This window comes from Leucopleurus acutus (assembly GCF_964270905.1).
Source record: "Leucopleurus acutus genome assembly, chromosome: 18".
Taxonomy (NCBI): domain Eukaryota; kingdom Metazoa; phylum Chordata; class Mammalia; order Artiodactyla; family Delphinidae; genus Leucopleurus; species Leucopleurus acutus.
The window spans coordinates 3,143,577-3,169,361 of record NC_139160.1 but is presented as its reverse complement, the minus strand read 5'-3'; the positions used below and the strand labels follow the sequence as shown (position 1 = coordinate 3,169,361).

Below are 25,785 nucleotides of genomic sequence, written 5' to 3'. Positions count from 1 at the left end.
CTGGCTTGACTGTTAACCTCTCGCGGCCAGCAAACCCAGTTTCCCTCAGACGCCACCAGAGGGAGCTGTTGAATTTTAAATGAAAAGTTTGTTTCATTTAAAAAACCAGGTAAACTAGGCCAGATAATCGGCCTATAAAATGTAATGTGATGTAGTAAGCAGTAGCATAGTGTTTAATTCCTATTAAAGAAAATTTATGCATATGGGCTTCCCTGGTGGTGCAGTGGTTGGGAGTCCGCCTGCCGATTCAGGGAACTCGGGTTCGTGCCCCGATCCGGGAAGATGTCACATGCCGCGGAGCGGCTGGGCCCGTGAGCCATGGCCGCTGAGCCTGCGCGTCCGGAGCCTGTGCTCCGCAACGGGAGAGGCCACAACAGCGAGAGGCCCGCGTACCGCAAAAAAAAAAAAAAACAAAAAAACATTATGCATATAATTAAGAGACACTGCAGTTAAATTCAGTGAATACTTTTTTTTTTAACATCTTTATTGGAGTATAATTGCTTTACAATGGTGTGTTAGTTTCTGCTTTATAACAAAGTGAATCAGCTATACATATACATATGTTCCCATATCTCTTCCCTCTTGCGTCTCCCTCCCTCCCACCCACCCTCCCTATCCTACCCCTCTAGGTGGTCATAAACCACCGAGCTGATCTCCCTGTGCTATGCGGCTGCTTCCCACTAGCTATCTCTTTTACATTTGGTAGTGTATATATGTCCATGCCTCTCTCACTTCGTCCCAGCTTACCCTTCCCCCTCCCCGTGTCCTCAAGTCCATTCTCTAGTAGGTCTCAGTGAATACTTTTGAGCCCTTAGTTACAAGGCACTTTATTTTAAAAAGGTATATTAAGAATTCGAATGTTTGATAAACGTTTACAATGTGTATGTCTATGTGTGTGTACATTTGCATTACAAAGTAGAACGTGATCTATAAGAACCGTAAAAAAGAAGCAAAGTACTACGGCGTTTCAGAACAGAGAGGTGGCCCCAGAAAAGGCAGTGTGGACGAGGTGTCATTTAGTAATGGCCACAGTCAGGAGAGAGGGGCTTCTGGGGTGTGACAGATGGAATGGGGAAATAGTCTAAGCACAGAACCAGGTAAGTGTAGAGAACCCTGAAGAATCCGGTTTGCCTGAAGCAGAGGTCGCAGAAAGGTGATTACAGGGATACCAGGCAGAAAAGCTCCCTGGGGCTGCACTGGGATCACCCAGAGATGCCGGAGGGCTTGTTTGTCCCTTTTCGCTCGTGAATGTCGAAGTGTGGCCAGGTGAATCCATGGCTGGTGGGTGCAGACCCCTGGGTGGGAAGCATGTCCTCTACTACCTGTGGCTTCCCCTGTCATCTCTGATCGGGTTGGGTCTCAAACCCACAGAACATGCCGGTAGTGTTTAAAGGTCAGCGGGGCTAGATTTAGATAAAATGCCAGTATTCCCTGTTCAAGGGCATTATTCACCAAGCATCTACTGAGCACATAGGTTCTTAGAAAATCTTCATATTTCTTAATTATAGTATTATAAATCTGATGAAGCATTTTTAGAATCTAAAAAAGTAGTTGAGGGGCTTCCCTGGTGGCGCAGTTGTTAAGAATCTGCCTGCCAATGCAGGGGACGCGGGTTCGTGCCCCGGTCCGGGAAGATCCCACATGCCGCAGAGCGGCTGGGCCCGTGAGCCATGGCCGCTGAGCCTGCGCGTCCGGAGCCTGTGCTCCGCAACGGGAGAGGCCACAGCATGAGAGGCCCACGAACAGCAAAAAAAAAAAAAAAAAAAAAAAAAAAAGTAGTTGAAAGTGATCCTCTTTTAAAAATGATTGATAGGTGCTTAACTTTATTAAGACAACGGCGACTCCTTAGGGTCCTTGAAGTAGCTTTAAAAATCTGTGGCCAGTATGTTTTTTCATTTGGTGATCACATGCAGAATCAGAAGCTTCCCTGGAATTAAACTCAAGCAAAAATGTATAGTGTAGGTTCTTATATAAAAGGAACAGTACAATAACTTCCATTATTATTTGTAAAACACACATAGCGGTGGTTCAAACATGCTTGGGTCCTTTGCAAAGGCTGCTCTTCAGAGCAAAGGGACATCCTCCTTCTAATTGCTTTTTAGTAACCAGACTGTGTATACAATTTCACTAAAGTATCTCATTGTACTTAATCCCAGAAAGTGCTTATATGCATCTTTTTTCTCCTATGGACGAAGATTTATTTCCAGTCTTAACTATCATGGACACGCTTCTGTGGACATTCTGTTCATGTCTCCCAGAATCCGTGTACGAGTTTGTTAGGGCACCCATTTAGGAGTTACTGGATTATACTGGAGTTGATGTTCAGCTATAAAAAATAATCCTAAACTCTTTCCCAAAGTGTTTGTACTAATTCATACTTAAAACCAGTAGTAGATACAACTGAAATTCAGTATTCTTGGTTTTCAAATTTCTGCAGTTTGGTGGATAAAAAGTGGTATCTCATTATGATTTGAAGTTTACTTTTTGTGACTTCTAAGGAAGTTGAGCATATTTTTTTTTATAATTATTAGCCATTCACATTTCTTTTTAAGAAAATATGTGATCATAGATCTTGTCCCTTTTTAAAAATACTGGCTTGCTTGTTATTCATATATTTTGGATACTAATTCTTTGTCCATTATGTAAGTCCCAAATATCTTCTCCCCAATGAGTGGCTTGACATTTCAGCTGTTTATACAGTATCTTGAGGAACAGAAGTTCTTAATGTATTCAGTCTTTTTCCTTTTATGATCAACGCTTCTTGTGAGTTAAGAAGTCCTTTCCTATCCCAAAGTCGGGGTCTCCTATATATATTCTTCCAGAAGTTTGTTGTGTGCCCTTCACATTCTGGGCATGTGAACTATTATTTGTTTCTGATGTGGGCGGGGAGGTAGAGTTTCTCTCCCATCTCCCAGGTCTGCTTTCAGTATTAGTTATTGATTGTTTTTCTGTTCTCTGATGGAGTTTGGGTGAGATAGAATTATCTGATCCTTTACTGTTTGGTAAGATCGGTTATAAAACTTTGTATAGAAACTGGTTACGAAACTACGGTTTCTTCTATAGGAAGATTTAAAACAAATGATTTACTTTCTTTAATTCTTATGGGTATTGTTTCTTTGTAAGTCAATTTTCTACTATTTTTTCTAGGAATGTGTGCATTTTGTTTGTGTTTTCAAATATATAGGTCAAAAAATGATTATAGGTTAGTCTTATCTTTTAGATCTGTGTTATGTTACTGTCATATCACTTCATTCCTGATATTTTTGGTTCTGTCTTTTTTTTTGGTTAATCTTCCTAGAGGTTTATTAATTTTATTAATATTTTCAAAGCATCAACTTTTGACTTCCACCATAAACTTTGGGAAAGAAAAGGATTTTTGTTTTAATTCTTATTATATTTTTTCTTTGATCCATGAATCATTTAGATGTTTTTATAATTTCCAAACATATAAGAAGGGTTTTTAAGTTATTTTTAAAATTGATTTATTAATTATATTGTGGTCAGAAAACATGGTCTATTTGATACCAGTTTTTCAAAATTTGTGAGACCTGATCTGTGGTGTAATACATCCTTTTGTAAGCTTTGTTTTGTTTTGGTTTTATCCCCACAAGGTAGACTAGCACTTTCTTTGCTCATCATTCTGTTTTGCAAATGGGCTCATTTTCTTTCCTCCTGTAGTAAATTCTTCCAAAAGCCTTCTAGAGAGAGTCTCTTGTTTATATACTGCTCCCAATGTATCTGAATGTGTCTGTGTATCTGAAAATGTCTATATTTTGCCATCATTCTTGAGAGATAGTTTTGCTGAGTGCGGAATCCTAGATTGACAGTTATGTTTCTCCTAGTATCCATAGTTTACAGATCATATTCTTCTGACTTGCATGGTTGCCGTGGTGAAGTCAGCTGAGAGTCTAATTAGATCCAAGGTACTATCTCTTTTTTTCTTTGACTGCTTTTAGATCTTTTCTTTGGCTTTGGCATCCTTCAGTGTTTTAGTAACATGTCTAGGAGTGGGTTTTGTTTTGTTTTTAAGTGATCTTGCTTAGTTTTAAGTGCTTAGCTTTAAGTGATCTTGCTTTATGCTTTTTAATTCTGCGGATTGATACCCACTGTCACTTTTGGAAAATTCTAGTTTCCTGTCCTTTATTCATTTTACTATTTCTTTATGGAATTTCAATTAAATGTTTGTCGGTTCTCATTGAAGCTTCAGTATGTTTACCTTTCCTCCATATTTTTCTGTCTGTTTCTCTGTGTCGGACTGTGGCTTCTAGATCGTTGATTTTTTATTCAATCATGTATGATCTGCGATTTAACAGTTTCTTTGAATTTTTCATCTCAATAATTATATTTCTTTATTTCAGAGGTTTGTTTGTTCATGTTCCTGGTCATTTTTAAAACTCTCCTTGCTAATGGTTTCAGTTTCCTCTTTTATTTCTTTAAACATGTAAACATTTTATTTTTTATATCTGACAATTCCAACATCTAAAGTCCTGGTGAGTCTGGTTCATTATTTATTTTTTTCTGTGGCTCTTTTGTTTCCTGGTATGTTTGTTGTAAATCTATTTGTGGGAATTCTTTGAGTCCTGGGGAAAAGATGCATTTTTAGAGGAAGAATTTTTTTTTTTTCTTTTACCAGGACTGTAGGAACATGAACATTTTGATCTATTTAATGTAAACGTTTGGCCTACAGTGTTTTGGCAGAGAATGTGAATTCGAGACCCAGATACGTGTTAGGGCTGACTAAGAGCCCTGGATTCTCAGGAAGTAGGGTGGCCATAGAAAATACTGATGCTCAGTTAAATTGGATTTTCCAATAAACAATGAATACTTTTTTAGGAAAAGCATGTTGTTTATATAAAATGGAAATTTAACCGGGCACCTCGCATTTCTTCACGTATATAGACTTTATTTTTAGAGCAGCTTTGGGTTCGCAGCAAAATTGAATGCTAAGTATAGGGCTCTCACATTCCCTGCCTCCTCAGAGATACACACAGCTCCCCCCAGCATCAGCATACCCCACCAGATGGTGTGTTTATGACGATTAATGACCTTACATTGACACATCGTTGTCACCCAAAGTCCATAGTTTACAGTAGGGTTTATTCTTGGCGTTGCACATCTTATGGATTTTGGCAAATGTGTAATATTCTGTATCCACCATTATAGTATCATATGAAATCGTTTCACTGCCCTAGAAACCCCCAGCACCCTGTGTTTTTATTTGCTATGTCCAACAACCCGACTGGAGATTGTTTTCCTTCCACTGAAAGCCAGACCACGACAGATCACTTTCCTTGTCTGCTGCTTGTAGGGTGTTTATGTTTCCCCATTACCATTTCTCTAAGGGCAGAGCCTTTTATGTGTCTTGCCTTTCTTGGTCTCTCTGGTTGTCCCCCCACCTAACCACCAACCCATTGAGATTAAAGCTCTCAGCCCTCAGGGGCTGGAAGATGCCTCCCAGCTAGAAGAATGGTCAGTAATCTCTCACTTCCTTTGGTCTGTCTTACAGCTTCATTCCTGATTCCTCAGGAATGCTTTATGCTCTTGCTACTCATCCATACATTTTATTTTATTTTATTTTATTTTATTTATTTATTTTTACATCTTTATTGGAGTATAATTGCTTTACAATGGTGTGTTAGTTTCTGCTTTATAACAAAGTGAATCAGTTATACATATACATATGTTCCCATATCCCCTCCCTCTTGCGTCTCCCTCCCTCCCACTCTCCCTATCCCACCCCTCTAGGTGGTCACAGAGCACCGAGCTGATCTCCCTGTGCTATGCGGCTGCTTCCCACTAGCTATCTATTTTACGTTTGGTAGTGTATATATGTCCATGCCACTCTCTCACTTCGTCCCAGCTCACCCTTCCCCCTCCCCATATCCTCAAGTCCATTCTCTAGTAGGTCTGTGTCTTTATTCCTGTCTTACCCCTAGGTTCTTCATGGCATTTTTTTTTCTTAAATTCCATATATATGTGTTAGCATACGGTATTTGTCTTTCTCTTTCTGACTTACTTCACTCTATACACATTTTAAAAGACGATTTAAAAAACGTTGACTCTCGCATTCTTATCTCTTCTGTATCAGGAGGCTTTTTAGGATCTCTTGTCCGTTCTGTTGCCAGCAATGGAAGGTATAATGTAGATTATCTCTTTCAATTCTCACAACCTAAGGAAATAGACGGTATTTTTATGTCAATTTCACAGAGAAACTCGAGATTTGGAAACGTTCAATAATTTGCTCAAATCCACAAAGCAACACCCCCAATTCAACCCTAGCTCTTCTGATCTCCAAAGCCTGCATTTTCACCCAGTTGGCTGCATTCTCTTCCATTTCTCAATACCTTTTACTATTCAAAGTAGCCCAAAGTGTTAAAGCTTATGTTTGTTTACTTAGTTATGATTTCTTGGTTTATTTATGCCTCGGTCGACCCGCTGCCTGTGGGCAAAGCCCTCCTGTGGCTGGCCTTCGTGCTAGGGCCGGGCCTGGCCTGTGGTTTAGGCAGGACCTCCCCTCTGCTTCGAGGGCCGCCTGAGGGGTTTAGCACAGACCAAGATCTTGTCCTCACTGGTTCGGAAACTTGACTGTGTCAGTTTACCTGGAGCTAATCTGCCTCTAGTGAACTGATTCATGTGGACAGACCTCAGAGGCCAGAATTCCAATTCAAGGGTATTAAATTACCCTGGGGGGTGGCCTTTTTTCAGTGACCAGAATCCTCGCGTCCACTCTCCAGGGCCTTTCCAGGTGGCAAGGCAGTGGGGGAAACAGGTCGGTGACCAGCTTGGTGAACTTGGAATCAGAAAAAGGAAAATTCAGTGACCTAAGAAAATGACATGACCTTCAGGCTGTGGAACATCTGACAAAAGTTAACATTCGTAACAGCGGAGATTCCCGCCGCAGACGGGGATAGTGAGGCGTGTACACTGAGCGCCTGTGGGATCACCACGCCACGCACTGTGGGTGCGAAAGAGAGTAAGACGGTGACCTGCCCCTGGGGAGCTGAGCATCTCGGATCCGCTCTCTCCTTCAATCAACTCTAGAAAATTCTCTTATGTCTGTGTGTGGCATGCTTCAGTTAATTCCAGGCCTGGGAAACCGTGTGCCCGGGTCTCCAGGGTGTTCTCAGCACTGTGTGTACAAGCTTCTCTGTAGGCAAGCTGCTTCTCTGGGCCCTTCTCCTCCGTTTTTAGGTAACCCTTCACCCGTCGTCGTTCTCTGTGTGCTGAGTGCACAGGGCGTTGCTTCTCAGCAATGACTCACGTGGCACCGGCAGGAAGGGGGGAGACACCTCCTGAGTTAGTCCCCTTTTGCTTCTGCCAGAGCGTCCCCAGGAGCGACGACAGACATCCTGGGTTTCCTCATGTGTTTGTTCACAGGGTGGCCGACACAGGAAAGCCTGCTGGCGTATTCCTGTAGTGATGGAAAACACGGAGGCTTTGGGTTACAGGTAAGACATGAGAGTTTTGGGGAACATGGGAACGTCTAGTTCATGAGCAGAATAACTTCCAAATAACTTGACACTTGACAGCTCAGTTTGCCCCAAAGAGGAGGAAACCTGAGTGCACTCGGTCCGTCCGGTGGCCCTGCCCCGGAGGGTCGCTGGAGTTCTGGCTGGTTCTCGTCCTTACGGTTCAGCTGAGTCAGTAGGTGTGGGGCTTGGTCTTTGCCTTCTGGGCCACCAAAACTGGGAACACTGGGCTTTTGGCACAGTCCTGGCCAGGGGGTGTTTTGGCTCAATTTGGGCGGTTAGAAAGGTGCGCTTCATAAAATACTTCTAATGCAGAGAAGGGAGAGATTCACATTTTTCATTCAGCTAAATAAGGCACCAATTTAACTTTGTTAAGGCCTTTAACTCTTGGGGGCCCACAGCAGTTCCCCCGGAGCTAGGTAAGGGATGGATGCACCCGGGATGTGCGGGGTTTGACGGGTCCCCCTGGGAGCAGGACCCCTCACCCAGCCTCTGCACGGTGTGTGAATCCACCACATCGAGCAAAAGCTGCTCAGAAAATAGAGTTTCCAAAATCGAATAAAAATGAAAGTCAATACCAGTTGAGTTGAGAGGCACGTGGAAAGGGGCTGCTTCGTACTTGTTTTTTTGTGTGTGTGGTACGCGGGCCTCTCACTGTTGTGGCCTCTCCCGTTGCGGAGCACAGGCTCCGGACGCGCAGGCTCAGCAACTGTGGCTCACGGGCCCAGCCGCTCCGCGGCATGTGGGATCCTCCCGAACCGGGGCACGAACCCGCGTCCCCTGCATCGGCAGGCGGACTCTCAACCACTGCGCCACCAGGGAAGCCCCGTACTTGTTTTTTGATGGGGCCAGAAGGGCACCAGGGTTATCGAGGGCCAGACCCTTGGGAATCAGAGGGAAACTCTTTTCCACTAGTGAGAATGCTAATGGGACCTGCGTGCACAAGACTCTCTGGCGCCTTCCCCAGCCCCACTGTTCTGCTGCCCTCCTGGTTCCCGCTCAGGCTGGTAAACTGACTTTGTACTTGACCTGACATGAAGGAGGGCTTAGTAGAAAATGGACACAAAGCAGCTGATTTCGCCTCAGTTTCAGGGGCTGCCGAGGCTCTGGGTCCCTGGCTCCAGCTGCTGAGGGGCCCACCAGCATCCCCAGGTCTCATACCAAGTGAGGGGCAGCTCCACTTAGGGTATTGCTTGGTGTGTTGCTGGGGAAAATCACCTTTGCCCCGGCTGCCTTGCCATCCACCTGTTTCAGCAGGTGAGTCCTATGGTTCGACCGCATGACAGCCTTGGGAGGTGAGTGACAGGAGAGACGTGATAAAGTGAGGTCAGGAGGCCTGGGTAACTGCAGTTATGGGAACCACCCGTTCGCTTTCCTCATTTATCAAGAATGGGGCTTTTCCCTAAACAGAAGGATGGAGGCTTTAGGTTTGCTGTAGCAAGTCCTTATTTATGGAGGAGAAGGCTGTTTATTGACACCGAGATTCTGAGAATTCCATCCTATTTCTTTCATCCCCGAAGTCAGCCTTCAACATGTAACTAAGACTCGTGGGCGGTGGCTTCCCCCACCCACAGACAAATTCCTTTAAGGAATCATGAGACCATCAACGCCCAGCAGCTGTTTAAGAGACTGTTTAGACTCCTGGAATGATGCTGGGAAACTCTTGGATTTGTGGCCTTGGGCAAGAAGGGAACTCAAGAGTGAGAAACCAAGCACTGTAATAATCTCAATTCAGACCCAGGGGAACCTTCTTCACAAAAACGACTAGTCTGCTCCTCTGAATAAAGTTACTGCCAAGTAGCAGAGTTTAACGGAAAAAAAAGTTACTATCCTTTCTTCTCTGGATCACGTATAACAAGGGAGACCAAATTCTCCATGAAATGGATTCAGTCATTTCATGCTAAATGCTTACTTTAGAGACTATGGTTCTCATTGTTGGTTACGAGCCAGTGAATTCTAACAGGTCCTGATAAAGTGGTTTGGGATGCTGGTCCCTTCTCCATCAATTCAAGTGCTCTCTCCCTATGTGATATTCTTAAGCCACCTGGTTTAGCTTTGGCCATGGAGACTTGGAACGGAGTGGTGGGAACCTTAGGGGCAGGAATTCCTGGACACACAGCCTAACTTAGAAGAAATAAGAAGCAGACATGAGCAAACACGTGCCAGAGAAACAAGACTAATGGGATGCAGTTCCTGAGTGTATCTTGTTCATACGAGCCAGGGGTTCTCAAACCTGCTGGTCTCAGGACTCCCTTTTGCTCTTAAAAACTGAGGATTTCGAAGAGTTTTTGTTTATAATGGGCTAGATTACTAATATTGACAATATTAAACAAAAATAAAATTGAGACGCTTTCAAAATGCTTATTAATTTATTTAAAAAGCACAGTAATAATCCCACATAAATAACATATTTTTATGAGAATTAAGGATATTTTTTCAAGACAGAAAAAAAGGAGTAAGGAGAGTGTCACTGTTTTGAACTTTGCAAACCTCTTTAATGTCCGTCTTAACAGAAGACAGCTGGATCCTCAAATCTGCTTTTGCATTAAACCTGAATCTGTCACAATATGTTGTCTTAGTTGAAGAATGAGGAGAAACAGAAAAAGATAATTTGCGGGGCCCATTGCAAAGTGAAAATGCTGTCCCTTTTTTAAAAAATTATTAGAAATTTTAAGAAAGTAGGGACTTCCCTGGAGGTCCAGTGGTTAGGACTCTGAGCTTCCACTGCAGGCGGCACGGGTTCCATCCCTGGTCAGGGAACTAAGATCCCGCAAGCCGAGTGGCACGGCCAAAAAAAAAGAAAAATTTAAAGAAAGTGGCAGCAGAGTATCAAGCCAGACACCCATGAAGCCTCCTCTGCCCAAGATATGCTGTTGGCCCAAACACAAGTCACAGTAGCGCTGATAGTCAAGGTGTGAGACGTGGGGACAGTTTGTAAAGATCTCTGAAGCCTCAAATTCTGGTGACTTTTAAGGTGACTGCCTTTTAGGTGTGTTTTAGGTGCTTCTCTGCTAGGGGCCCACACATGAGAACCCAAGACTCAGAACTCTCTGAACCTTGAAGACATTTGTAGTCCAATCCTCCCTGCCCCTTTCTGCTTGCCTGAAACCTAGCTGTTCTTTCAGATCTCAGACAAATCACGTTATTTCTGTGAGGCCTCCTCACCTTGCTTAACAACGATAATCTTTCTTCTCCCAATTCCAATAATGTTGTTGTCTGTACCACTTATTTGGCACTTAGTAGATGCTGTTAATTTTAAATTAATTGCCAAGTAAGAGCTTGCTAATTAAGCGAATTGGAGACAGATTCTTTGACTAGTGCTTTAAAAAAAAATTTTTTTTTTTTTTTTTCTGGCCGAGCATCATGTGGGATCTTAGTTCCCCGACCAGGGATCGAACCCGTGCCCCCTGCATTGGAAGTGCAGAGTCTTAACCACTGGACCGCCAGGGAAGTCCCTTTTTTAAAAAATTTGTTTTCCTCACAACTAGCAAAAAAAAATTTGATCAGTGTTTCTTATTCTCGTGGATTAGCTTCTGGGGGTACAAGTGCCCCCAGAAATTATAAGTAAAATTGTGAATGGCTACGTATATGTTACTTTTTCAGAAGAATGACCCTCTCTTTTCCCCATAAAAAGGTTAATAACAACTAAGCTAGATCCTCAACAGATTGGTCATTGGGGCATTTTAAACCCAACATCTGCTATCATGTGGTCAGGAAGGGTCACACAGGCAGCCCATCCTTCAGACCCTCAACTCTAGAAGCAATTCCTTCCTTGATTGTGCCAGTGGGCGTTGTTTTCTCTGCTGTGTGTTTATGTGGGAATTCCCGTCATCTGGTCACCTTTGAAATTCCAAGGCGGGGGGGGGGGGGGGGGGGGGCGTCTACGTTTGGAAGAGAAGAAGCCTTGGTTTACCTCCTGCTTCTGTCCTGTCTCACGCAAACATGTGCTTAGTTCCAGGGAAGCAGGACATGTGCTGAGCCGGGCACCTCCTTTCTGCTGGGAAACAAGCAAGAGGTCAGCAAACTTTTCCTGTAAACGGTAAATATTTTAGGCTTTTTGTAGGTCATATGGTCTCAGTGGCAGCTACTCAATCTACCACTGTTGCAGGAACGCAGCCAGAGAAGACAGACTTGGGTAAACAGTAGGTGTGGCTATGTCCAAGCTCAGCTCTATTTACAAAAGCAGGCAGTGGCTGCATTTGGCCCCTAGGCCAGAGTTTGCTGACCTCTGATCTAATTCATGGCTCCCTGGGACCTAGGAAGTCCCAGTTATAATCAAAGAGCATAACACTGAGAAGCGGGGCAGGTCTTTCCGATCTGTGCATTTCACCCACAGCACGTCATTGTAACCTTGGCCGCAAACGTGAGTGCACAGACAGAGAATCCTCCTTGTCTCAGGTAACGGCCCAGACAGGCAGCCCAGTGACGTCTGCAGGGAAATAGGGGCGATTTTGTTATCACCCTGCCAGTTCTCATGCACCCTTTATCAGAGACAATGAAAAAGGTTATTGTTTACACCATCACAAACAAGGAGAGGGCAGGTCCTGGTGTAAAACCGGGATCACTCCCTCATCAGCCTCCTCTGTAATTACTGACCCTTTCTTTCTCTGTCCTGGGCAGAGGATGAATAAAAAGTTCACGGTGTGTGATGTCACCAGGGCTCTGAAAACAGTCTCTCAATTGTTTAAATTCTGCCTTTGCGCCCGCCGTCACTGGACCGCTGGCCAGCTCTCCATCAGCTACTCACTCGCGCTCGCCGGGCTTCTTCAGTGCCCCTCACCGACCTTCCTGGCGGAAGCAAGGTCCAGGTGGGAGCCGGGATCGGAGGTGGAAACTCATAAATGTGGAAGCTGATTCACAACTCCTAATGATCTGAAAACACAGATTTGCAAGTTCAACTTGCAAATCTGCATCTAAAAACTTGGCAAGTGCTCAGACTTCCTTAGATTCCCTTTTCTTACAGTTTCACCAAAGGCAACATTTCTGGTTTATTCTCAGCAAGAAACCTTGGATTTCACTGGTCTTGTAACTCGCTGCTCTGTCCCCTCGCGGGATCCATCAGTTGTGCGTTTCTTGTTTGCCTCTAGTAAGTTGCGCGGGACCGGGACTGTGGGGAGGAGATTCCGAAGCTGGCTCTGATCCTGTGTCTTCTCTGCCTGAACTTGGTTTCCCGGCAACTGTTAATGCTGCCCTCCTGGATTTGCCCCGAGAAAGCCCCCTTCCCGTCACCCCCAGTGCTGGCTCCACTGCCCTCGCCTGGCGTTGCTCTCCTGCGTCAAGGTGCGCGGGGGGTCCCTGAGGCCGGCGGGGGCCAGCTGTGCCCCAGAAGCCGGGCAGCCTGCGAGGAGGCTGCGTTCGGACACCCCCCCCCCCGGCCCCGCCCAAGCACCATTTGGTCCGATTGGCACCTTCAGCCACGACTCTCCTAAACTTCCACTAAAGCCCATTCGGCGGAGATTCCCCAAACGTAGGCCCGGCGGAGATGCTGGGCGGCGGACCAAATGACTAGCGCTTCTGCGGCCGCTGAGCCGGCGCAGGGCGGAGGGCTCTGGTCCTGGAGGGGCGGCGGAGGGGAACACCGTCCTCACGACTCGTCCGGCTGGGACGGGGCACGGGGCATCTACCTGCACAAACCGTACTTCCACACCGGGCACCTGGGGCTTTGAGTGGAGAGGTTCCGAGGCCTCACGGGCCGGTAGGCGGCCGAGCCAGGATAGGAAGCAAAGTCTGTCCGAGCTCTTTTTAAGAGGACACAGGTAGTAATTAAAGTTTGGGGTGGAAACTCATGACACCCCCGTGCAGGGAAGCCGGCAGACTCCGCTTCTGTGTCCTCGGGCAGGATGGGGTTGGAGAGGGAAAATCGCCACCACTTGCTGACGCCGCAGAAGATGTGGACCCAGCCGTCCCATCGGTCCAGGGAAGGCGGCGAACAAAGCTCAGCTTGGATGATGGGAAGTTACCCGAAGAGAATCCAGGTAGGGTTTCTTTGTTATGGATGAAAATCTTGCCAATTGAAAGGGAGAAAATAAGGACTTCAGGCACTTCAGTTTTAAATCCTTTGATAGTTTAAATGCCTCCTCTCTGGCTCTGGCTAATCGTTGATTATAATTCCTTTATAAAGCTTTTCGAGATCAGAGACTGGTTGGCCAATCACAAGAAACTTGCTCAGGTTAGACCACCACGGGAACTAAAACGCTGTAGTCGTGGCTCCAGCAGGGGACCCCAGCGTGGTGATGGCAGCAGAGAGAGGGCGGCGTGGGGTAAGGTGCCCGCAGACCCTGCAAAGCTCCATTTAGACGAGAGCAACGGAAGCGGTTTTACTTTCTGAAGCAGCAAACAGAGCAACCTGCGCTCTTACCTGTAGGGACGTTGTGGGATGGGCTAGGCTGGAGCCCAGGTGGTTCCAATAGATCCACTTCTCTTGGTTCAACCCTCAGTGTGCTGGAAACACAGGAAAATTGGGAAAGCTTGACTCTCATAATCAAGGTGACACGTTCTCTTTGTATCAATATAACCTCCTGGCGATTTCAACGTTATACAGGTTACTTGGATTTTTTTTTTTTTTTTTTTTTTTGGTGGTACGCGGGCCTCTCACTGCTGTGGCCTCTCCCGTTGCGGAGCACAGGCTCCGGATGCGCAGGCTCAGCGGCCATGGCTCACGGGCCCAGCCGCTCCGCGGCACGTGGGATCTTCCCGGACCGGGGCACGAACTCGCGTCCCCTGCATCGGCAGGCGGACTCTCAGCCACCGCGCCACCAGGGAAGCCCGGTTACTTGGATTTTTAAAGGGTTTTCAACCTGAATTTTCGATAGAAAGGGTTTTTGGTTTTGCTTCCTTCCTCCCTCCCTCCTTTCTTTCTTTCTAATTGTAGTTGATTTACAATGTTTCAGGTGTGCAGCAAAGTGTTCTAGCTATATATATATGTATAGAATCTTTTCCATTATAGGTTATTATAAGATATTGAATATACTTCCCTGTACTATATAGTAGGTCCTTGTTGTTTATCTTTTTATATGTTCTTTCCTCCTTCCCTCTCTCCGTCCCTCCCTCTCCCTCCCTGCTTCCTCCCTCCCTCCTTCCTTCCTCCCTTCCTTCTTTCTCTCTCTCTCTTTCTTTCTATATTTTAACACTCATTTTCCCAATTGAAAACCCTTGACTAGCATCAGATCAGCATAACCTATGATGCCTATGTCAAAGTTAAACTCCTCAGAATCAGACTCTCACGATTAAATAGCCCTGGTATAAAAGACGCTGTTAAATAAAACGAACCAAAAAAGTATCCGTTTTGTCAAATAGCTTTTAGCTCAAAGGTTTAAAGGTATTGGAAACACAGACAAACCTAGAGTTGGGTTAGGAAATCATCGTGGTGTTAGGAAAACGCTTTCTTTCCCGTCTCTGTTCTTCTCCCCGCCCCCTCCCCACTTCCATAGCTCGTATCTTCATGCCTCCAAATCTGTGGGGAAAGTGTCAGAGAGTAGGAAAGTTGGGAGGTGAGGGCTGGTGTGGGAAGGGCCGCTGTCAGGGGCGTGAGGTTCAGCCTCACTCGAGGACATGGTCACCCTCACTGCACCTAAAAGGACAGAGGGAGGGGGTGGGCACAGGAAGCCTGCCCCCAGCCTGAGGACGCCCAGGGCACCTGGTAACCAACCGCAGCTTTGCGAAGGCCAGTTGGGGTCAGAATGAGCGTAAAGGTCAGTATTAATGTGTTTGACATTCAGCCTCCACCGTTTCATCATCGTACTGGGAAAACGTGATGGGAATTCCTTGCTCTGGGATTGTGTGTGGGACACGAAGCAGGCTGTGTGTGTCTGTCTCACCTCTTAAGGTGTGTGGACCAACTTCAGTCACAGGGTCAGCCTGCCCTCGGGCACATTTGCTGAGAAACTGTGACATCCTCTGTGTTACAGGAGCGCAGGCTGTGGTCGATTCGTGAGATCATCACAGAGAAGGAAGAGACGGTTTTGTGACTTTTCTTCTTATTCCCAAATTTTAGGGACACAGTATTTGCCCTGAAGGCTTATGGATAAGCAACGTTGGTCTCATTGGGAATGTTAAACTCTAACATTCCCAATGGAACAGGAGAAGAAGGGAAAAGTAACCTAAAATTAAAAAGCACAGTGGGAAGCCCAGTGACGAAGTGCTAGGCCACATTCTTCAATGCCGCGTGTTTACAGTACCGCAGTTTTCAAAGCACATCAGGTTTCCAGACGAAATCGCTGTTTTCTCCCCAGCGACCACTTAGATCAGAGACGGGATTGCACGCTCACACACGTACCTGACTCACCATTTCACACACGGGTTCACACGTAGTCATCAGGTGTCCTGACCGTGAAGACATGAGCCTTCCTGAATTAGCTTAAAGGACAGACGTCAGAATGCCTTGTGCATGGACTTAATCTGGGCAGCTTGATCAAAACAGAAATTCCTCCGTGTTAACCAAAGAGACATGTACCACAACGTTCACTGCAGCACTATTTACAATGGCCAGGACATGGAAGCAACCTAAGTGTCCATCGACAGATGAATGGATAAAGAAGCTGTGGCCCATATATACAATGGAATATTACTCAGCCATAGAAAGAAACGAAATTGAGTTATTTGTAGTGAGGTGGATGGCCCTAGAGTCTGTCATACAGAGTGAAGTAAGTCAGAAAGAGAAAAACAAACACCATATGCTAACGCATATATATAGAATCTAAAAAAAAAAAAAAGTTCTGAAGAACCTAGGGGCAGGACAGGAATAAAGACACAGACGTAGAGAATGGACCTGAGGACATGGGGAGGGGGAAGGGTAAGCTGGGACGAAGTGAGAGAGTGGCATGGACATATACACACTACCAAATGTAAAATAGACAGCTAGTGGGAAGCAGCTGCATAGCACAGGGAGATCAGCTCGGTGCTTTGTGACCACCTAGAGGGGTGGCATAGGGAGGGTGGGAGGGAGACGCACGAGGGAGGGGATATGGGGGTATATGTATATGTATAGCTGATTCACTTTGTTATAAAGCAGAAGCTAACGCACCACTGTAAAGCAATTATACTCCAATAAAGATGCTAAAAAATAACAAAACAAAAAACCAGAGACGCTGCCCCAACCAGCCAGTGGCAGAGCCCGGGAATCTGCATTTGATCAGGCCCTTCGGGTTGATTTCGACACTGATGCTCTAAGAAACGCACTTAGAGAAACACTGCTGGGAACTTCCATTAAAAACTGGTTCGCAGAGGTCTGCTGTTGGCTAAATTCAAGTTCAAAGCTTTAACAACAGTGCAACAGTTGACGGGATGATGCAAATGTTGTATGAAGATATATGTGTAAACATATTTTAAACGGGTCTGAGTCGATAATGAAGCCTTTTTTTGCACATGGGTCTTGGTTAATGATGCCAATCGTGGCTTAGTTGAGCGGAACATACAAACTCACTCAATCTAAGTGCTTCCTGTTTGGTGTTGCCGTCGTCCTTTCCTTCTTCAGGGTACATTCGCAGACAGAGGGATGTCCCAGCCTAGCTCGGCTTCCTCCTCGTCCCGCTCTCTGACTCGGTGCTGTGTTACTTGTCTGCTCGACCTGACATGGACACTTGCTTTGGCAAACGACGTGTGGGGGACCTGGGGGTACAGGAGCTTAGGTGATGAAATGTCAGCCTTGGTTTCCCTTCCAGGCTTATTGAAACGTTATTAACATATAACACTGTGTAAGTTTAAGGTGTACAACATAATAATTTGATAAATTGTGAAATGATTACTACCAGTTTAACCTACTGTGAACTCACAGTTACAATTTTTTTCTTTCTTGTGATGAGAACTTTAAAGATCTGCTCTTTTAGCCGCTTTCAAATGTCTTTTTAAAAAATTTTATTTATTTATTCATTTATTTAATTTTTGGCTGCATTGGGTCTTTGCTACTCCACGCGGGTTTTCTCTAGTTGCTGAGAGCGGGGGCTACTCTTTGTTGCGGTGCACGGGCTTCTCATTGCAGTGGCTTCTCTTGTTGCGGAGCATGGGCTCTAGGTGCGCGGGCTTTGGTAGTTGTGGCGCATGGGCTTCAGTAGTTGTGGCTCGCGGGCTTAGTTGCTCCGTGGCATGTGGGATCTTCCCGGACCAGGGCTCGAACCCGTGTCCCCTGCATTGGCAGGCAGATTCTTAACCACTGTGCCACCAGGGAAACCCAATGTTGTCTTTTTAAAAAATCAAACTTCTCCGGTCTCAGCAGCTGTGGCCCCTGCAGTTTGGGAGATACAGGAAAGGGTTTTTGGCAACCTCTTCTCTACTCGGTGGGGGGAGAAGAGAGAACGCTCCATCTCCCAGATTCTGGACAGGGATTGTTTGATGGTTACATACACACACGTATATGAATACACATTTACATGCATACACATCACACACACACACACGCAGAGTGTCAGGTTCACTGGTAATTTCCAGGCTGTAATCCACGACTGTTGGCTTCTAGGAACAGAGCGTGCTCCTCTGGAAGAGCAAGTGCTCAGTGAGTTTCACGCCACGTTTTGTGTCTCTCGTAATTTTAAGTGGGGGACTTTTGTGTTTATAGGCTTGTATGGGGGGGGCAGAACATAGGGCCAGCACAACTCAGAAGGGTCACATGGTTTTAATTCTGTGCTGATTCATCACACGTTGATATTTTCTAATAAATGCGCTTCCTCACAAAATTGCAAAGGACAGCGAGTGGAACAAACGACAGCATCCTCAGGACAAAGGTTGCGAGGAGAATGACCAACGTTAACTGCTTCTCAACCTTGGAAACATGAGTTGTGGTTTCCCTCCACCCGCCCCATTTTGATGGTACTGGTAGAGGTCAGATGATGGATTTGCAGAGGTCAAGCATTTTGCATTTCCCAGAGTGCTTTAATGTGAGGGGGCAGGGAAAGTGTTGTTGTTTCCACTTTTTCCCTGTAGGGAAACCGAGGCACAGAAGGTGCAGGGCACGTCTGGCCCCGTGACTGCTGAGTGACCCCTGAGGGTGACCTGCTGTCCCGACCGCCGCCGCCTGGGCGGCCCAGTGTGTCTCTGCTGCCTTTTAAAATCCACAGTCTCTCTTTGTTTCTGTTTTCTTTCGTTTTTTCCTTGGAACTCATTCTCAAAAAATAAAATCCAAGGCTGTTTTGTTTGTAAAAGTTTCCTCCTAAAATGGACTTCTTTGTATCACTTTACATCTACATATATCACTCATTATCAGACCTTTTGTATAAGGTTTTTGGCATGCCTCTTGGAAATTTGTATCTGGAAAACTGTCTTCTTTGAATAACGGATCTATTTTCTGTTATCAGATTAGGAGATTTACGTACTTCTTGTCTTCCAGAAAGCTTAGAGCTAAATTTAATATTCAATCACGGCCTTTGTATTAATTTCCTAAATTAATTTCCTCTCCTTCCATGAGGTTTTTTTTTTTTTTTTTTTTTTTTTTGCGGTACGCGGGCCCCTCACTGCCGTGGCCTCTCCCGTTGCGGAGCACAGGCTCCGGACGCGCAGGCTCAGCGGCCATGGCCCACGGGCCCAGCCGCTCCGTGGCACGCGGGATCCTCCCAGACCAGGGCACGAACCCGTGTCCCCTGCATCGGCAGGCGGACTCCCAACCACTGCGCCACCAGGGAGGCCCCATGAGGTTTTAAATTGTGTATTTCAGCTTTATTTTACAGGCACCTTTTATTATGCACGAACGCTTTTTGGAAATAGACAGGGTGTATACATTTTGAATAAATATTTTTCGATCTGAGTTTAATTTACTACAAACACATCAAATGCCTTAAATAAAGCTGTAATATTACTTTATGGAATTGGGTGAATCATATAATATACTTTTTTTAAAGTTACAAATACTGTAAGAGTAAAAACTTGTTGTGGAAGAAATTTATTGTATAAAATGACACTATAAACAATACCAGGCTTTATGACGACGGGGAATGAAATAAAACCAGTGTGGAAGGGAATTTGGGAAGTTAGATGGAGGAATGCTACCGTTAATTTTAGTTTGAATTATCTCTAAGCAATTCATATGAAATATCTTGAGGGAAGATCGTGTTTACACTTCACAGAAAACATAATCTGCACACAGGGTCCTGAGATTTGTCCTCACTCCAGGCTCTCGGCTTCAACAAGGCTACCTCATCATCATCTCATCATCATCGTGTGGTCACCACTAGAACTAAAGAGCTCCGCCCCTTCCTCCCCGCCCCTCGGGAGAGATCTGCCCCGGAGCACGTGTGTGGTCTCAGACGACTCAGATTCCACTCAGAGCCTTGTTTGGCTAATCTGTAAAATGGGACCATAACACCCACCTCAGTGGGCAGTGCTGGCCGTTTAACAACGTGAACGAAGTCTCATAACAAAATCTAGGACAAGAAATTTGCGCAGCGCCTGACACATATTTCCTTGGAATTTGCATTCTACCTCGTGAAAAAGATAAAGGTTGCATTTTCTGTTTCATTAACTCCTGGGTGGAGCCCTGTACTCGATGTTTACAAAGCAGGTTTGCTGGAATATGTCGCAAACACAGAGAGAAGTGCATAAGTGGTAAGTGTGCAGGCAGCCGCTGGGATTTTCACACACTCAACACAACCAAGTACTAGCACTGAGATTAAGAAACAGCTTCCAGGTCCCCTCTGGTCCCCTCTTGGTCACTGCTCTGCCCCAGGAAGGGCCCCACCCACTGTCTAGACTTCTGGTTTTGCCTATTTGGGGATTTTCCACAAACGAGTATAGCACACTCTTTGGTGTGTGGCTTCTTTCACTGAACAGGATGCTTGTAAGATTCATGCCTGGTGTGTCTACCACACACCAGCCGTGGTTTGTTCATTCCTGTGACTGCGTCTACCGCACGACACCAAATGTATGTGTCAGTTCTACCGATGATGGAAGTTTGGGCTTCCAGTTTGAGGACTTTATGAGTAAAGCGGCTGAGGGCCTTCTCGACCTGTCTTACGGTAAATGTATGAATGATGAATACTGAGGGGTGTAGCAGCTGGTTTGAGGGTATGAGATTGGTGAGCCTTAGTAGGTCCTATCAGTTTTCCAAGGTGCCAAATTTATCCCCACTGGAGTGTGGGAGTGCCTCTTCATCCTCATGGCCACGTGTCATGCTCCCTTTCTCATTTTGGTGTTCCCACTACATGGCTGTGTAGTGATAGCTCAGGATGCTTTTAGTTTGCATCTCCCAGGTGACAAATGAATCTGATGTTGTTGTTAACATTACCTTATATTGTTTAAAGTAAGATGCCTGCATAGCTCACAGAGAAAGCAAAAGCTACTAGAAATATAAGCAGAACTTGATAAAGCACAAATACAATGCATGGCTGTAAATATTCTTATTTTGTAATGCAGTGGATCTAGTAAACTTTAAATAATCAAAGATAAATGGGATCCTCACACATCCACAATCTCACGTAACAACCCACGTGAAGTTTGTATCCTACAAATACATAATATATCGTTTTCCCTTAGGGGTTTTTTTGTCCTTTAAAATGTATTAAATTTATAAAATTCAATTTGGTACTCGATGATGAAGGACCTTTCAACTAGTTCACGAAAGTCGAGATTTTAGAGCCCTTGGTCTCTCATCAAAATCCAATAAAATTAGATGAACTGTGTAAAGACCCAATCAAAATGCTTGGGAATCAGGGAGCACACTCACACAGTACCGGTAGAGCAAAGAGGAAGTCGAGGGTGAAATTACAAGTCATCTAGTGTGCATTGAAACTAGAGGAACTTATCCCAAACCTACGGGGTCCAGGGAAAGTTGTCATTCAAGGAAATAGCCTTAAATACCTTCTTGGCCCTAGAAGGAATTTTTAAAATACAGGTTAGAATTCATTTTAAGATGCTGGAAGAAAAAAAATAACCAAACAAACCCGAAGGATGTAGGAAAAGGAAACTGAGATAGGAGCTGGTAATAATGGAGTAAACACAAGGACTATTAAGTCTTTGGCTACGGAAATTCAGTATTAGGTTCAGAAATTGTTACCAACCCTGTGGAGTCAGGCCCAGCGAGGGTCCTCCTGCCGGTGTCGTTGGAAACAATAGAACGAGACGGAGTTCGGTTCAAAAGCAAAGGAAAGTTTCCTTCTTTGATCAGAGGACTGGGAGTCGCCGCGTTCTAGAGCCCACGCTCTCCCGGCAGCTTGTGCGGGGGGCCGCTTTATACAGGACGGGCGGGGCCGTGGGCGGGGTTCTTGCGGGCCGGGCGCAGGCGCCGCCGAGCGGCTCAGGCTCCAGGCTTAGCGCCGGCGCCACCTCTCTGCACACGGCCCACTGCGGCCGCCATCTTGAATTGTGTGTCGTGGGCGACGCGTCTGACCCCAGCCCGCTGGGGTCTGGGGTGCGAGGCGCCTGCGCCCGGCCCTACAGGCAAGTGCATCTGGACTAAGCACGAAAGGGGAGGTTGGACTTTATCACGTAGATTCCAACTTATTTTTCCTGAGGACCCCCGTGGGCTTTGATGGTGACAAAATGCCTGAATCTGACCCTGGACAAGATGAGCGGCCTGAAGACAAATGTGTCGCCTGTCTGGTTATTTTGTTTCCTTTGCTATAAAATAGCAATAGCTGGAGCAGAAATAATAATACCCAAGACAGTGTAAGGGGTCATAGTAAGGTCTAAAAATGCAGTATTGTTGTGTCATGATTTCCTGTCTACGTCTGCCAAGACGCTCACTTTGGAATACTGCAGACACAAAAGTCCACGCACATTTAAAGGGACCGTGGGAGCTCTGTTTATCACGGAGGCTCTGCACCGCGTGTGTGGATATTCTGCAGAAAGTTCCTAAACCACCTTTACCGCGGAGCCACGTCGATGGACGCCTGCAGGGGCCGTACAAGCCAACAAGAGGTGAGTCTGATTATTTTAGTTTGCAGACACGTTCAGACTCTTTCTGAACTCTCTGTAGAAGTCAGAGGATGGATGTTAACCACAAATTTATGAGAAATTCTCATAAGGTTCCTTGTCTATAGTAGATATTAGAAAACAGATATAAAGTTGATCTCAGATAGTAACAGGACATGACAATCTTCGGTGTGTTCTGGTTCCTTGAAATCTGATAATGCTGACTGGTCAGATTCCCAGAGCCCAGTTTCCCTGCTGGACCAGTTCTCCTGGGAAACCAGCCTCCCTGTTAAAAGACGAGACCAGTGAAACAGAACAAACGCAGTCAGCACAGTTAAGGTGCCTTATGTTTATAGGACAAGAGACCGGCTCCGACCATGTACCGTCAGGCAGCATCTGGGGAAGGAGGAGGGCAGCCTGGGACTCGGGGCAGCGGGCTGGGTCTCAGCCATGGGCAAGAACTCACCGCGGCGAAGTCGTTTTCCGTGCTGTGTCTCAGGCAGGGGTTTAAATGCAGGGATGGTACTGTACTTTCCTGATGTTGCGTGAAACCTGTCCGCATCCAGCTCCAAATTCAGGATTCCGTGTCCTGTTGACAGTTGGTGTCTCTAGGTTGCAGGGCTGCGCGCGCCCTTCAGGCTCTGTGGGCAGGAGCTGCGCGCCGCCCGCGTTTGGTGGTGCTGGTTTGCACAACATAGACTCGACATCTAGAGGGAAGCCTCCTGCACTGGTGCCTCTGTGACGTCCCAGGAGGCTTCCCCACTTCTCAGAAACGTGCTACTTGTTAACTTCTGAACTAGACCATCTAAGTTGTGTGCTTGAGGGTTTTTTTCCCATCACGTTCTTCCAGGTGAGTGTATTGTAAGCTAAAATGAGTTCTAGACCCAGGTCTGCCAGGGACTGGTTGGGTTGCCATAAGAAAGCCTTTTCGAGGGACTTCTCTTGTGGTGCAGTGGTTAAGAATCCACCTGCCAGTGCAGGGAACACAGGTTCGATCCCTGGTCCGGGAAGATCCCACATGCTGTGGAGCAACGAAGCCCGTGCGCCACAACTACTGAGCCTGCGCTCTAGAGCCTGCGAGCCACAACTACTGAGCCCGCATGCCACAACTACGGAAACCCACGTGCCTAGAGCCCATGCTCCACAACAAGAGAAGCCACCGCAGTGAGAAGCCTGCACACCGCAACGAAGACCCAATGCAGCCAAAAAGAAAAAAAAAAAGAAAGCCTTTTCTCTTCTCTGGATTTCCTTGACATATGTGAATGGGAGAGTCTGTGACCTGTACGGGACGCTTTGGCACTAACCCCCATAGCTTCTCCCTTTCTGTTCTCCCCACACCGCTCGTGCCTTGTTGCAGGGTCCCTGTGACCTGCCATGAGGACGTGACCGGCAGATGCAATTTCCAGCCCGGTAGATAGGCTGTGTCTGCGGTCATCAAGATTGTCTGTCTTTGTCTGGACATTTTGGGTGGATGACCTTATCCTGGAGGAGACGACACTTCCTCAGACGCTGGATATGTTCTGTCCTCGCTCTTCCTGTCCAGTGGCCCCCCACTGACCCCTGTCACGGTCCCCTCCCCCCTGCACTCCGGGTGCAGCCTGTCCTGTGCCATCAGACACCCCTCATGGGTGGCCTCTGGGCTGCCTGGCTGGCCCCCTTCCAGCCGCACCTGCTGACTCCCCTGTGCAGGCTCTGACCACGCTCACCAGGACCAATTGACAGGGTCTTGCCCCTCGCCTCCCGCTGGGGGCTCCTGGAGGATGCCCGGGCGTGGGACTTGGGAGTCCTGGGATGCACACATGCACAAGCCAGTGCGTGGGGGAGGTTAGTCTCCGGGGGGTGGTCGGTCGAAGGAAGCCTCGAATAATGCTGTGCCCGCTGGTCACGAGAGAATGGTCCCTGTAGGGGCTGGTGCAGGGACAAGGGGAGGAGAGAAGAGGGTCCATAGAGGGGGAGAGCCTTCGAGCTGAATCTTGAGAGAAGCGGGTGGCTTCAGGGGCAGGCGCTGAGAGGAGGGTCGGGACTGGATGCAGAGGGCGCAGCGCCGTCAGAATCACGGGGAGGGGCCTGCTGGTGGTTGGTTCCCCAGGACCAGAGGAGGGCGGAGAGGGCGCTGGGGGTGTGCAGACAGCAGGACCCCGGGGCTGCGTGTCTCTGAGGCCTGGCTTCTCTGTCGTGTTCTCTTCCCCCCGTGTCTCCTCTGCCACATGCAGATGGAAACCTGCCTGGTCGTTGAGGGGCCCCAATGGCTGTAGGCAGAGCTCAGCTGTGTCTCCCCGCTCCATCCTTGCTGGGCCTCAGGGCCCCTCGGGTCTCTGCTCTCCGTACAGCTCCCAGTGGAAGGATGGGAGGACCAAGCCCGATTCCAAAGGCTGTCTCGGGCTCAGCGGCGCAGTTTGATCCTAACATTTTTGTTCCTTGGTTGTCATTAAGAAATGATCTTATATTTAAATTCAGAATGGACCTTCACCTAAGTCAGGGTGCTTCCTATTGATACAGACTCTGTGCGTGCGTGCGTGCGTGTGTGTGTGTGTGTGTGTGTACTGTTAATCCGTTACCTGAAGAACAAGTGTTCCTGGCGGGTTGCTAGGACTCGCCAGCACATCTCTGCCTGACTCCCCCGTTTCCAGCTGAGAACTGGTCTCCGTGGACACCAGCCAGACGACAAGGGGAGACGGATGGTGTAAAAGGGTCTTACTTTAGGGGACTCTTTGGACACAGTAGGATGTGACTAATTTCTCTATGAAAGACACATTTGATAAGAAGAGCATAAATATTCAGCGTCTTGGCCTTGGACATCCCTCCCCCCGCCCCGCCCCTACCCTCTGCACGGCGGGAGGCCTGCGCCCAGAGCCTGCCCGGCGGCTTCCCCTCCTCCCTCCGCTGGGTTCCTTGTTTGACTCTCAGTCCCGAGCAGCTTTTTATTTATAAAATGTGTCTCCTGTTTTCCTTGGAAAATCGTCCCACCGAGCTTCCTGTAGGGATATTTGGGGACTAAAGCTTTGGCTTCTGATTTTTCCCTCTACTTGACGTAACAGCTCTGAGGCCTGATTCTTTTGAATTTTCTGCTTCCCCTGCTGCTCTTTAGGCTAAAAAACAGCAAGTCTCCTTTAGCATCTTGTTTTCAGTTTAGGAGACCTGCCTGTACCTGCAGCACGAATTTCTTTAGCTCCGTGATATTTTCCTTTTGGATCTAAAACATCGAGTGTTTGAGGAGCGAGAACATTCTGTCGGCTTTTGCGTTTTATGGTCACGAAACGCAGAAAGGGTTTTGTGTGAGGTATGTTTGCAGAGTTTCAGAGCTGGGGCACTGCCTGAGACGTTCTCTCCAAGACTATTTTGACCTCGTTTTCTTTTAGACTGGAATGTGAGTTTTAGGATTTTTTCCTTTTCATGAAGCAGTGCCACGATCGATAAAAGATGAGCGATAGAATCTGGAGAAATCACTGCATCTAGATGCAGATACCTAGTGAGCCATGAGCTG

General features: G+C 46.7%; 1 protein-coding gene across 1 annotated transcript in view; it reads left to right on the top strand.

Annotated features, from left to right (window-relative positions):
* Window positions 1-13,375: 13,375 nt before the first annotated feature.
* Window positions 13,376-25,785, top strand: part of SPATA13 (spermatogenesis associated 13) — a 217,370-nt gene continuing 204,960 nt past the window's right edge. Inside the window, exon 1 of the mRNA XM_082859454.1 lies at window positions 13,376-13,444. The gene's annotated coding sequence lies outside the window, so the exon portion shown is untranslated. The remainder of the gene's footprint in view (window positions 13,445-25,785) is intronic.